Consider the following 13,829-nt stretch of genomic DNA (forward strand, 5'->3'; position numbering starts at 1 on the left):
AGTTCGATGGCGTGTCTGTGGACGGAGCGGGTGTTGAGCAGGATGCACTTGAGGTGGGTGCTGCTGGTGTTCGACTTGGCGGGTGCTGGTGCGGGGCAGGTCCGGATGCAGGTGAACTTGCAGGCGAGGCAGCTGAAGGGTCCGTGGGTGTGTCGTGGTGTGGCTTGGTGGCAACCTGGGAATCGGCCGGAGTTGAGAGCGATGAGGGTGGCGGCGGTGTATGTCCGGCGGGTGGGCTGGGGTCCTCGAGGGCCAGGGGTCCTGGCGCTGGGCGCGGTCCAGGCGCGGACGGGCGTAGACTGGCTTACCTTTGGCGCACCTTCGGCGCTCAGTTGGCGCTCCCGCTGCGCGCGTCCGCTGCGCGGTCGCTGAGGGGGCGTCATAAGTAGGAGCCTGGCGGGAGGGTCAGCCGGGAGGCGGGAGGCGGGTGGACCAATGGGCAGCCAGGGGGGGCGGGCCTGGGGTCAGTGTTGGCGGGAAGGGGGGGCGGCTGGGGCCAGCGGCGGAAATGGCGTGGGGGAAGAGGCGGCGGTGGCGGCGGCACCAACCGGGAGTGAGGGCAGCGGAGGAGAGGCGAAGGTGAGTGCAGCGAGCGATGGGCGTCAGGAGGCAGCGGTGAGGCAGCAGAAGGTCGTGGCCAGCGGCGGCAGCGGAAGGCGTTCAGAAGTGGCAGGCAGCAGAGGACAGGTAAGGAGCGTCCGGCTGTGGGGTCGGGGTAGAGATGCTGTTAAAACACACCGTGACCCGGGTTTCTTTAAAACGTTCAGCGCTGAATCAGCCTTTTTGCCAAATTGGAGAGATTCACTGAACGGCATGTCTATTAAAGAGGCTTTCTCATCCCTAAATCAACCTGTGGATGTCATCCAAGCATGCCGACTGAAACACCACGCTAGTACTAACTGCTATACTCACGCAGTCAGAAGTGTCCAGTCAAGAGCATATTATATACTTTGCAGTGTCCTGGCCACCCACAATGGTTTGGGCCAAATTGGCCCAACATTCCTCTGAAACTGCCAGCATGGACTCATCACCCATGTCCCATAAGACAAGGATATACCTCCCCAGCAAACATTTAGCATTAACTGACTGGAGGGCTAGACTGGCCAAGGAATACATTAGTTTACCAAATGCCCCCATACATTTAGAGTTACCAGGAGTCACTGTGGGGAAAGAAGTGGGGTTCATTCTACTGGTGGAAGCATGAACCACCAAACTTCCTGGTGTAGAGTGCTGCATCATGACATCAGAGTCACCTGGTGCCAGCCTGTGGGATCTGGCAACCTGCTTGTTCACTGGTGGACAGAACCGAGCTTAGACCAGATGTTTATAAGGATGTCAGTTAGGGTTTCATTAAAGGGAAGTTAGAGTACAAGGTTGGACCTAGATGAAAAACTTCTGTTTGGCTGTTGAATTTGACCTCCATAGCCGGCATTTGTAAACGCAACATCTGCCACATGCCTCATTACCACGCCAAAGGAGGCACTCTCTTCCATTGGTGGTACAGGGGGAGGACAAAACCCAGTGCCCAGGGAAGTGTCCAACCTACTGGGCTCTTGCATGTCCATGAACAAATTGTCATCATAAGGTTAGGGAAAATAAAGCCCCTCATTCTTGTTTCATCGCTAAAGGCTGGTTGGCTCTGATTAGAGCCCAAAATGAAAAGCTGTTGGGGTGCGGCTCCAAGGCAGAGTCATTGTTCTGCCTCAGTCAAACTGAACTGGAGTCAAGGGTGTGGGTATGGCATTGAGACTCAACCTCAGTCGGGCTGAGATGGATTCGTATTGGAAATTACTATTGGAACGGAGTTGTCTTCTGGCACCGGTGGCATTGGTGCAGGTATCTATGTCAGAAACCGGTGTGGATTTAGGTGCTAGAATGGAAGCCAGGTCTGGCGTTGGAGGGGAACACAAGGCAGGCTCTGGAGGCACAGACAGTGCTGAAGGTGAACCCACAGACAGTAACCTGACTAGAGACTTCAGTGCATCCTTGAGGCTCAAAACCAAGCTACAGAGAGTCAGGCGGGTGCCAAAAATTCGCAAAACTGCCTCTCTAAAGGCCTCAAATGTTTGAGACTTTGCCGACCGACCTCGAAACTCAGTGTTTCATCATGGTCAGTAGTGGAACCAGTTCCATGGAGAGGGACCAGTAGCAAGACGGCAAAGCACTCTGACGTCCTTGTGACTGAGATGAGGGTGGCAGAACTTGGACGAATCTTTCTTAGCCTTCTTGTGCTTCAGCACAGACTTACTGGAAGACTTGGACCTTAACGAAAATCTGTTGAAGGAACGGGTCCGCACCTTGAATAGGGAGTGGGACTTCAGAGGCTTCTTTTGGTGTTGGTAATATACAGCTTTACTTTCCAGTATCACCTTTGGGTTCACAAGGGTACACTTCTTCCTGGACTTGTAGCAGCACGCCAAACAACAGAGGAACACCTCATGGGGATCTGTCACAGACATGTTTGCAACAGTCCCTTCAAGGTTTAAACCCTACAGTTTCAAGAGGGGACACAGTTCCCTTGCACAAATGATAAAAGAATTTGTAGAAAAAACTCATCAAATGATGAGAAAAAAGTTGGGAGTGAGCTTCGGATACGCGTACGAAGGCGTGGAAAGAAAGCAACTGATGTCGACGTGCAGGAGTGGCGCTTCTATGCGGCTCCATCGTTACTAAACTAATGCAAAAGGCAGCCAAAATTAATTATTTCTTCATCTATTTTGCCACAGAAAAGTGTTGGGAATGTTTTGCCACAGAACGTTGCTGCAATTAAATCTTGCCTTGGATTGATTTTGGCATTACAATCTAAAGTGGTTTTACAGTAACCTTATTAATTCTTTCCTTTAATACCTGGTGTTCATTCATAATTTGCTTTATATTGTCTTTTGTGGAAAGTAGATGAGAATTCATGTGAAATATAGATGAAGAAAGAATTTTTACAATAAATTCATGAATATTAAACTCGAAGTCATAGCATTTTGGACTTAAATTCGGGGTGCCTCATGCATTAGTTTAAAATAGTTTAACTTTCTTGGTGATGGGGTAACCACCACTTGGGGTTCACCAATACGCTGGACAGATTAGTTCACATATTTGATTTGGCTTACTTTCTAAGGCAAGTAGTATGTTTACCTTCAATGACAATTTATACATGGGCCCTACTGATATACTGCTATTAGGTTAAACATAATATAGTTGGGACCTCTCATGCTTTTTAAAGGATTCTGAGCAATTTGATGATATCCAGGTTGGTCAGGGAGACAAGGTGCATTAGAAACAGCACTGCAACAACATTATTCCCAATACCCAGTTGACCACAAGCAAAGCAAGAAGCTCCTACTACTTAGGCCTCTCCTTAGCCCCGTCTGTTTCCTCTGCCGAATCTCCTGCCCTCCATTGCCATTCCCATTTTGTGAGGCTCATCGTTTCACCCTTTTAATATCCCTCTGTGTATTTTGAAATTTCAAAGACATTAATTTTGGATTCAGCATTTTTCAATTTTTCTCATGTGAGCAGTGGCTGGCGACTGACACCAGTTCAGCTAACTTCTTAGTTTGCCAACTAATACATATGGTATTTAGCGGACTAATAACATTCAGCAATAATCCCTGTACAAAAGCAACACCTACATTTTCCTGAGCATTCTGTCGGACAGGCTATGACCGAAAACTATTAATAAACATCCTTAAATGTGTCCAAGTAATCAGCTGGCGCTCCATCCTCGTTTTGTTTGCAACTTGACATCCAATCAGTTTTTACTGAACACACTTCGGCAACAACATTCAACAATGCATCCTTTGAAGCTTTTAGCTCCCCGTCGTTCTCAGGGGCCACTCTCAGCCACGGCATTTTCTCCACCAGTCATTCCATCACCTCACTCTACATTACCAATTGCATTAACGGATTCACACCTGCCCAACTCATTCTGCACACTTCAAATTCACTCTGCAGTTCTTCCCGGAACTGGGTGAAATCTTAAATGTTTCTTGATGTTTATTAAATCAAAGAGGTTTCAAAGGGATATTCACCACAGCTTTACAATTGCTGCAGTGTAGTCTCTCCAAGTGAGAAGAGTGGAGGAGGGTGGCCTTTCTTCATCAGCACCACCTGTAAGGGGACAAGAGGACCCCTTCTAGATTGCCGTCTTGCAGTCTCTCAACCTCAAGGTGAAAGTGAAACTTTGCTTTCCACAGTCTCTCTCCCCTGGAGTGGAACATGTGCGTACTCTAGACCGATCCACAGTAGTGGCATAAGCCTCCAAGCTGGTTGCTGTACTGCCAGACAATCGCATTGCAGCGCTCGCTTGCGTGTTACCGTCTTGTCTTTTCAGCAGGTGGTGGTCCCACAGGTTCTGCTCAATTTCCGGGTCCATCACCAGCTGCACTCCAGCCCCATCGGCAGGGAACATGTCCAACAAATCCTCCTCCTTTGTGCCTTTGCTCTTCTTCTTTTGAGGTTTAGTGATCTGGGGGTAGAGATAGGGAGAAGGCAGAGGAGTTTGGTGGCTAATTTGAGCATTCTATTTTCAGTTTTTTCTACGAATGAGCGAATTCTTCTATGTAGAAGGTACGATGTTCCAGATAGAACCTTCCATCAGGGGCGTAGCTGGGGGGTGGTGTGGAGGTTCGGGGGCGGTCTGCTTCGGGTGGCACTTTTTGGGGGGTGGCAGGTGACGTGAGCAATTTCGGCTAGCGCAAGGTAAGTGGTTTTCTTTTTTTAAATATTTTATTTTCACTCATCATTTATCGACGCCCCCACCCGCTCTTACCTGCACCGGCCATCACTGGGCGGCACACCCTGGGACAGCTCTAGCTACGCCACATCTTTAAGTCCTCAGCGACGGATTGGTAATGCGGGCACTTGGGCATTGGCCGAAGGGCCGTTGTCTCTGCAGGCCGTTTTTCCCCCTTTCCCAGTCCACAGAGAGCACTGGACAGGGAGAGGAAAGCAGCTTTGTTGTGCCGCTGTTCAGCGATGATCAGCTGTGGCCTCTCCTTGACCCCCTGCCCTGCCAAGCAATCACGCTGATGGTGGGCTGGGGAGGGGCGATTGTGTGCCAGAATCAGCCTTCCAGGGGGCCAGGTGTTGCTCAGGCCATTGAGCCATTTTCACCTCGGCCCCCCCTTGGTCCCACGCAGCCCTGAAACAGTGTTTGCATTAACACCTCACCCACAGCCCTTCTCATTCAGGGCATAGTGGGCGAGATAGAATGGGTCTCCTGTGGGGGCCAGGTAATGTTGGGAACTGGCACCATCTTCATCTTAGCCTCCCCTCCACCCCCATGAATGGCCCAGCAGCTGTGATTTTTTGCTTTATCCCCTCTCCCGCCAGGCCATTGCCCCGAGGCAGTGAAGGGCTGGGGAGGGCTGAGTAATTTACAAATTGCTGGGGCCTCGCTGTTTTTCAAGTGCTTCTGCGCTGGAGGGCTGGGGAATAAATTTTTTAGGAGAAAGGCGCCTCTCTGTTTTTCAGGTGCTCCTGCGCTGGAAGGCTGGGGAATAATTTTGTAATAGAAAGGGGCCTCGCTGCTTTTCAGTTGCTCAGCTTGTTGGTCATTGTCATCTTGGCCCTGTGTCCTTCCCAAGTACAATATCCTACCACATACATTCCTTGTGTGTTTCATGAAAGGGCACACCCGCGAATGTGGGCCACGCCCCGCAAATGTGGGCCACTTTTTCCGTCAGTGCCCGGGCCAAATTGTGATCCCAATCCGACCCGGTCAGTCCTCATTACGGATTCTCACCCACTCTCGGAAATATTTGCGAGTGTGTTTACCATATAGCTGATGCATAGTATGGGGAGAAGTCCCTTTAGATGGGGGCTTTATACACTCATATTTTCTGGCCCTAATCACCATTCCTCGAGATTCACTCACACTCCGGTACCAGAAGAAAGGGTCTGCTCCTTGAGCCCACAGCTCATTGCATGAAGAGAGGCAAGGAACAGAAACTAGATGGGTTTCCCATCAGATATGCTTTCTAATAAATGATCTTACGGAGAGTATTGTACACTCACATACAGAGATCACCGTGTGTTCGACAAAGCTACAGTTTACACCAAGGTAGGCTCTTGAATGGGTTGGGTAGCTAGAAGAGAGGGTATCTTTCTCACACACATCTTTCAAGGGTCTGTGCCTTGGGTCCTGCTACTCCTGCCTGTCTTCGCAGTTACCACACTATTTCTAGAGCCTGCTTACTCTATACCCGTGGTACTCATAATACGGCCTGCAGGCTGTTAGCGGCCCGGACCTTGCAGGTAATGTACCCAGGGAGAGAGGGAGAGAGAAAGAGAAAGAGAGAGAGAGAGAGAGAGAGAGAGGGAGGAGAGAGAGTGGAGAGAGAGTGGAGAGAGAGTGGAGAGAGAGTGGAGAGAGAGTGGAGAGAGAGTGGAGAGAGAGTGGAGAGAGAGTGGAGAGAGAGTGGAGAGAGAGTGGAGAGAGAGTAGGGAGAGAGTGGAGAGAGTGGAGAGAGTGGAGAGAGAGTGGAGAGTGGAGAGAGAGTGGAGAGTGGAGAGTGGAGAGTGGAGAGAGTGGAGAGAGTGTGGAGAGTAGAGAGAGTGTGGAGAGAGTGGAGAGTAGAGAGAAGAGAGAGTAGAGAGAGAGAGAGAGAGAGAGTGTGGAGAGAGAGACTGACAGAGACAAAGACTGAAGGAGAGAGAGACTGACTGGCTGAGAAAGAGACACTGACTGACAGAGAGAGAGACTGACAGAGAGAGACTGACAGAGAGAGACTAACAGGGAGAAAGAGAGAGAGTGACAAGGAAAGACTGACCGAGAGAGACTGACTGACAGAGAGAGAGACTGTGATGGAATTGGGGTCAAAGTGTCTCTTAAGATTGCTATTGTCTGCTAATAAAAATGTATTATCAATATGTGCTCTTTGTAGTTACTTCTGCTTTTGAAATACAGCATTGTCACAAGTCATGTAAACCAGCAACAAAGGGTGAGAGGAGTTAGAATGTCCATAAACTTTTGGTTCAATTCATGCTCAGATCTTTATCCAATTCAACTGGTCTATAGTTGGGCTGTTCTCCACCCTTGTTCCTCTGGAGGAGCCTCTCCATTATATCTGGTGTCCAAGGTCACCGTGTGGAGATCGGTCTCAGGCTACCCTGCTTCCTGCTGATGTATCGTTTCCCGACTCTAAATGCACCATTTGTTAAAAATAAAACAAAACATGCCGGGAAGCCTAAAGACCAAATAGTTTTTAATGCAAAATGGCAAGCAGCACAGCAAAGGACAATAGTCATTTTGACTGACCAGAGCTCTAGCTAGAGAAAGGTCAGTCGGAGCATAATGCTAAAATACACAGAAATGTAGACCAGTGTAACTCGTGTTTTCTCAATGCAAGTCACTGGAATTTAACTACATGACAGACCCTCGTTATTTTCACCAACAAAGCGATCTAATGAATAATCGAGGAGAAGGTATTATTTATAAATACTAGGCTCATTATTCTCCTAAAATCATGCTTCCACTTGCCAGGTTCGAAGTGAAGGGCTTCTTGAAAAAGAGGAATTCTACAACCTTCAATAACATGGCTTCTGGGCCTACTTCACCCAAGAAAATTAGACAGCTATTGAAAGCTCCAAACCACTGTGAAACCACATTCATATTGGACTACATAACTCTGGCATATTCTTGATCATACATGTAAAACAGCGCTACCATGATATATAAGGATATATAAGTATGATACCAACATGATTTGGTCTTCATACCCGTAAGGTATTTTGTGATCAGGGAGAAGTGGGTGAGTCACTGTTTGGAAGTACTTCCACCCTTGCAGACCCACCTCTGCCCTTGCCTCTGCTGTTGACATAGTTGCCACCTCTGGCAAAGGACTTGGGTCCCTGTATGTCCTGAAAGGACTATTGTTTCTGATTGCCCTGCATCCTATTGAACATCAAGATAACATGAGGGCTAAAGAGATGCTCTCCGTCAAACGAACACTGGTGAAGTGTTGTACTTCTGGCCTAAAGCCCAAGACTCTAAGCTAGATGCGACATATGAGCAAGACCTTCGCTTCCATAACTGGTTCTTGCCCCTCTTGGCAAAGACATATGGGAGGACTTCATAAAGTCTTCCATCTCCTCCCAATGACAGCAGTCGTATCTGGACAGCAGGGTAACCATATTTGAAATCCTCCGCTGAGTGGCTAGCCGCAGCCAGATTGATTTTCTTCCTCTTTTTACCTGGAGAAGGAGCATCATCTATTGTCTGACTGTGGCTCTATTGCTGACTATGTGCACCACCAGAGAGTCGGGCAGAACTTGCCCACTGATGTAAACCAAATAGTCTGGGCTATCTTGTATTTCTCTCTGACCCATCTGTTGACAACTCTAATCTTGAAAGGGAGGGGGGCTTGAAGCTATCCATGCTGCATTTCACTACGTCTTTCAGCACTGGTAGGTACTGGACCGATCTCTTGCCCTTAGGGAAAGTATTGACCAGTAAATCCTCCTCCTCCTCAACCATGTGGAACGTAACCTTGTGGTGTTATGCTGCCCTCTGTATGACTGCAAGGTAGGGGTAAGGAGTGACAGGGCTCCAGGTCATCATTGGGAACAACGTGATAGTCCTCAAATGGTCATCCCCATCCCAGGGTGTGAAAGGGTTGTGGTCTGTGTTCATATGGTCAGAGTTGAAAGAGAACTGTGGTGACTGAGGGAGTTGGTGCATGTGTGTGTGAGACCAAGGTGGTACTTGTGGTGACTGAGGACTATGGACAGAAGGTTGTGGTGGCGGACTAGTAGTTCCTAACCTTCGTAGGGATAATTAAGGACCATAGCTCCTCTGATACCTCTCCCTTGATAGTAAGCCTCTTCTTCTTGAGTATGTGAGGTGTGCAGGGCTGGTCCAGATTGTCCCTGTAGAAGGGTGGATACAAATCTTCATCTGCCTGATATTGGACACCTCAGGGAGCTCAAATTACAAGGGGGCCTCACCAGAGTCCGATTTCAGCAGCGATAATTATTTAGGAGCCAATCCTGGAGGCTGCTCGAAGCGGATCTTGACTCATCGTCAATCAGGTAGGGATGGGAGGCGAGGCTGGGTGCACTTTACCAGAGGCTTCTATGATGTGTCTTGGGGCCGAGATGTCTCGCAGCCTGAAGCTGAACCAGGTCCGTGTCTCTTCTGGCTCAATTGAGGGCTTGATGTCAGTCTCCTTTGGGATAAGTGTTGTGAGGGAACTTTCAAGGATGATCCCCAAAGGGCTGATTCTTGAGAGGTTTTTGTTGTTAGGTCTGTGCCCTGTTGTAAAATAAGCTGTTACTCCTCCACTTCTGGAGCATCAGTGAACACATCCTCCAATCTTCATCCTTCCTGAGGCTGTTGGATACCTGAAGACCAAGGCTTTTTTTACTTGGCACCAGTGATGTCCTCAGGTCCAAGCAGGTCCGGAGTCTCGGGTGAGTCTTGAAGCTGCATCTTGTGATGTGCACAGCGGAATTTCTGTTTCCATTGGCAGCAGTTGATTTTATTACACTTGAAGGCCTTGCATGCAGAGCAGGTTGACTCCTCATAATCCAGAGACAAGCACATTTTACAGACCATATGCTGGTTTGATGAGGTAAATTATTAATTGTTAATTGTATACTACACAAAACTAGAAGGGCATCTTCTCCTCAACACCCTCTGCAACAGTCATTCCCGATACAACTCAATAGAAAAAGTTGTGTTGGCTCTTCTTGAAGTTCTTCCATTGCTGGTGTTGAATCCTTGACGACTGGCATCAAAGGTTAGGGAAAATAAGTTGTCGATCCTGTGGCTGGCACTGGAAAAAAAAGCAGTGTGAGGGGAAGTTTTCATACCAATGCACTGTGGGCTAAGGAAGGAGTCACAAGGTATTTTGTGATGCAAAACGTCTTTGAAGAAAACACTTGCAAACAACCGCTTCCGACATTAGATGGCAAGAATATGCACAGCATATGCACCCAGCAAAAGATGCTACAAATGTATCTCCCCTCAATAATATGTTTTGAAAATTTACATCTAATTCTGGGCTCCCTCTAACTTTCTTAGGAACAGGGATATATCCTGAATACCACTTTTTTTCCTCTGTATAATGGAGGGAATCTTTCTATAGTTTTCCTGTGCAATTTACATATAATTTATTTCATTAATATGCTTGTGTGAGTGGAGGCAGAGGGATCAGACAAGCTTTTCTGAGAAATGGTAGAAAGCACCTGGTTTTGGATAACTTATAGGACCCACTGAATTAATGAATAACTTTATTGTGTATGATTACTTAAAACCATTACAGACATATCAAAAATCACAAGGTAAAAATTCATTTTCTAGGTAAAAAAAGATATAAAAGATTTGCTCATACATAAGGAATATGCTACTTACCAGTATGCATCTGTTCTTGGCATGTAGAGCTGCAGATCTACACACTGTGCATAGATCGCCATCTGGTGTTGGGCCCGGATGTTTGCAGTTGTTTTTCCTCTTGGAAAGTCTTTGGAAGTCACGAGGTCGGTGACACCTCCTTTGGATCGTATTGCGCATGGGCTTCGGCTCCATCCTCAGACTGTTTTTCGCCAGCAGGGAAAGATGGAGCGTAGTAATAACAGTGAAGATGCCCATGTGTGTTGTATCTAAATAAGATAAACTGGAACAGATAAAGGCAGCCGGGGAGGCGGGTGGGCGTGTGTAGATCTGCAGCTCTACATGCCAAGAACAAATGCATACTGGTAAGTAGCATATTCCGTTCGAGGCATATGAGCTGCAGATTACACACTGTGCATAGATTATATAGCAGTACCCATCCTTAACGGCGACCACCCATATCTGTTGCAGTGGTTTGAAATAATGGTTTGAGTACAGCCTGGCCCACACTAGCCTGTTGCTTAGTTTGCACATCTACACAATAGTGTTTAGTGAAAGTGTGCAGTGTTGACCATGTAGCTGCTCTGCAGATATCATCATTAGTCTGAACCTACTCCTGAGGCGGAAGCCGGGGGTAATGTTCGTTATTTTTTTAAACTTGTAACTGTGACCACTTTTAACGTGTGTAGTGTTTCACTGATCCCTGGACACCTTCCCTCCTAACCTGTTTGGTTCTCCTCGCGCACCTGATTGAAGCGCTGCTGCGGGTCGGAGAATCCATTGACGCCATTCCTGGGGAAGCCCACAGGCCACGCTCACTGCCATGAGGCCACGCCTCCTCCTCCCTTAAAACAATGTGCCTCCCCCGGCCGCACAGCGGGCGCGCCAAAGGCAAGCCAGTCTGCGCCCATCCGCGGCAGGCCGGGGCCAGGGGCCACCCCCCCAACCTTTTTCCCCCACTCACTGGGAATAAAGAGACAATATAGCTTTGAATATCTCTACCAGTTGAGGAACACTGCAGCAACTAAATATTGCCAAGAGTTTCATCCCCTGGAGATCTCTCATTTGTGCCCTCATTGTAAGACAGAGCTCATTAGCTCTCCTCACAAAGATGAACTGCGGGACTACCACATGTTTCTTTTAAACTGTAGATCCCTACCCAAACACAGTTTGGAAATATCAATGCTGCTGAGTGAGCACATGCCGGACATAGTCTTTTTGACTGGAACATGGCTCACTCAGAACCTGACCTAGTACAAGCCCTTATACCAGGCTACCAGATCGCCCGCTTGGACCGTGTCCAGGGGAAAGGTGGGGGGCTTGCTATTATTTATGAAGACATTTACTCTTGTCGCTGCCCGAGGGAGTCCATCGCAGACTGAGAGTATGTACTTTGCCATTGAACTCTCCCCTAACGAAAGCTTCACTGGCATTCTCATCTATCGCCCTCCTGGAGCACTTAAACTGTTCCAGACAGCGCTACCTTCTGCTGTGGCCTTACTAATTATTTCACCTGCAAACTTCACACTACTGGGCGACCTCAACATACATTTCGATAATATACAGGATAGCGTCGCCACAGAGATGATGGCCAGCTTAGAGGCAGTTGAACTAGAGCAGCTTGTCTCCTCCCCTACGCACATAAAAGGTCATCTACTAGATCAGTATTTAGCAACTGCACACAGCTAACAATTGGCACTATTAGTCGTCTTCCATGGACTGATCACTTTTTGATCCCTCTCACTTGGACTACGCACAAATGCGTACCACCCTCCCACGCTCCCCGCAGAATGAGGAATTGGTCCAAACTATGTCTGGATGACTGGACCAACATTCTTACCAAAACCAGGCCTGTGCTCAACGGCGATCCCTCTAAAGGTAACAGTGGATTCGACAATTGGATTATGAATTCATTAGATACCATATTACCCCCCACACTACTAGCTCAAAAAGAAATCAGAAAACAGCGCCCTGGTACACAGAAGAACTCGGAGACAAAAAGCGTATCTGTAAGAGGCTAGAAAGGAAGTGGCGCCTAAGCTACGCTGCTACGGACAAAGCCACTTACAGGGAGGCCATTGGAGCCTACAAATCGGCAATAAAACTGACTCAATCAATTTATTACAATAATAAAATAATGTCGGCCAAATGTAAACCTAAAGAAATGTACCAAGCGGTAAAAAGTCTAACTACGCTCCCACCCCCACCAATCGTCAACTTCAATATGTCCTCCCGATGTAACAATCTGGCTGATTTCTTTTTTCTTAAGGTAAACAAAATCTATACATCTTTTCCGGACATGGACTCGGACCTACTCCCCCAAGGACATTATTCAGCAGTTGAAGCAGAGGAGTCGCCTCCTAACACCCTTGCCCACTTCCCACAATTAGACTCAGTAACACTCGAGTCCCTGATGCACCAAATAAAATCTGGCTCCCCATGCGACCCTGCACCACTGAATACGCTGGTCTCGGCTAGCCAGGCAATTCTTCCCACACTATTGGAGTTATTGAACTCCTCAATAGTGACCAGCACAGTCCCACCAACCTGGAAACATGCCAGGGTTCGAGCACTCTTGAAGAAATCCAACCTCGATCCTGGCAACCTCAACAACTATCGTCCTATCTCACTGCTCCCTTGGGCAAGTAAAGTCCTCGAAAAACACATTAACACCTCATTAACCAGGTATTTCGAGAGTAACCATCTGCTTGACTCCACCCAGACGGGCTTCCGCCCCAAACACAGTACGGAGACGGCTTTGGTGGCAGTCACAGAGGAAGCAAGGCGGATCCTAGATCAAGGGGGATCAGTGGCAGTGATCCTCCTGGACCTGAGCGCCGCCTTTCATACGGTGAACCATAAAATCCTCCTTCGCCGCCTCCTGAGCTTAGGGATATCAGGAGAAGCCCTAGCTTGGCTTACGTCCTTTCTAAAAGACTGCACCTTCCGAGTCTTTGAAGGAGCCTCAGTCTCCTCAAGTAAGCCTCTGGAATGTGGGGTACCGCAGGGCTCCTCATTAAGCCCCACATTATTCAACGCATACATGAGACCACTGGCAGGCATTGTTCGTCCGCATGGCATTAAGATCGTTACTTACGCGGACGACACCCAGCTAGTGGTCTCCCTTGCGCATAAGAATAGTCAGCAAGCACAGACCAGCTCGATTCCCTGCCTGGAGCAGATAAAGAGTTGGATGACGAAGTCATGCCTAAAGCTCAATGGGGATCAAACCGAGCTCATGCTTCTCGGTCCATCGGCCCCCTCCACCTTAGAGCTACTGTGGCCCCCCCAGCCTAGGTGCCCCCCCTACACCCAGAGATAACAAAAAGTCTCGGAATACGGCTAGAAAAATCCCTAACATTTAATATACAAGTCACCATATTATCAGCAACATGCTTTGGGCTCATCAGGATGATGAAAAAAATCCTCCCACTTCTTCCTTTTGAGGCCAAACAGGTAGTTATCCAGGGCTTGATTCAGTCCCGTATTGACTTTAGCA

Source organism: Triturus cristatus, chromosome 12 (genome assembly GCF_964204655.1).
Source record: "Triturus cristatus chromosome 12, aTriCri1.1, whole genome shotgun sequence".
Lineage (NCBI taxonomy): Eukaryota > Metazoa > Chordata > Amphibia > Caudata > Salamandridae > Triturus > Triturus cristatus.